This window comes from Ursus maritimus (assembly GCF_017311325.1).
Source record: "Ursus maritimus isolate PB19 chromosome X unlocalized genomic scaffold, ASM1731132v1 scaffold_X1, whole genome shotgun sequence".
In the NCBI taxonomy this organism is placed as follows: domain Eukaryota; kingdom Metazoa; phylum Chordata; class Mammalia; order Carnivora; family Ursidae; genus Ursus; species Ursus maritimus.
The window spans coordinates 51,466,157-51,466,961 of NW_024423319.1; positions in this window are offsets into that span (position 1 = coordinate 51,466,157).

Below are 805 nucleotides of genomic sequence, written 5' to 3' on the forward strand. Positions count from 1 at the left end.
AAAAAAAAAAAAAAAGAAGAAGCTAGAGCTGGAACAGAAGAACAGGCCTAACCCACACACGAGAAGGCAGTTGATCAAGATTCGAGTGGAGATCAATGAATTAGAAACTAGGAGCACAGTAGAGCAGATCAACAGAACTAGAAGCTAGTTCTTTGAAAGAATAAATAAGATCAATAAGCCACTGGAAAGACTTATTCAAAAGAATAAAGGACCCAAATTAATAAAATTATGAATGAAAGGGGAGAGATCACGACCAACACCAATGAAATAGGAAGGATCATTAGTAACTTTTATCAACAGCTTTATGCCAATAAATTAAACAACCTGGAAGAAAAGGACGCCTTCCTGGGAACCTACAAACTACCAAGACTGAAACAGGAAGAATTTGATGATTTAAACAGACAGATTAATTATGAAGAGATTGAAGCAGTGATCAAAAACCTCCCCCAAAACAAGAGTCCAGGGCCTGACAGATTCCCCGGGGAATGCTACCAAACATTCAAAGAGGAAATAATACCTATTGCATGGTGCACTGGGTGTTATACGCAACTAATGAATCATCGAACTTTACATCGAAAACCAGGGATGTACTGTATGGTGACTAACATAATATAATAAAAATTATTATTATATAAAAAAACTCCAATTAAAAAAAATACCTATTCTCCTGAAGCTGTTTCAAAAAAGAGAAACAGAAGGAAAACTACCAAACACATTGTATGAGGCCAGTATTACCTTGATCCCCAAACCCGGCAAAGACCCATCAGACAGAATTACAGACTGATATCCCTGATGAATATGGATG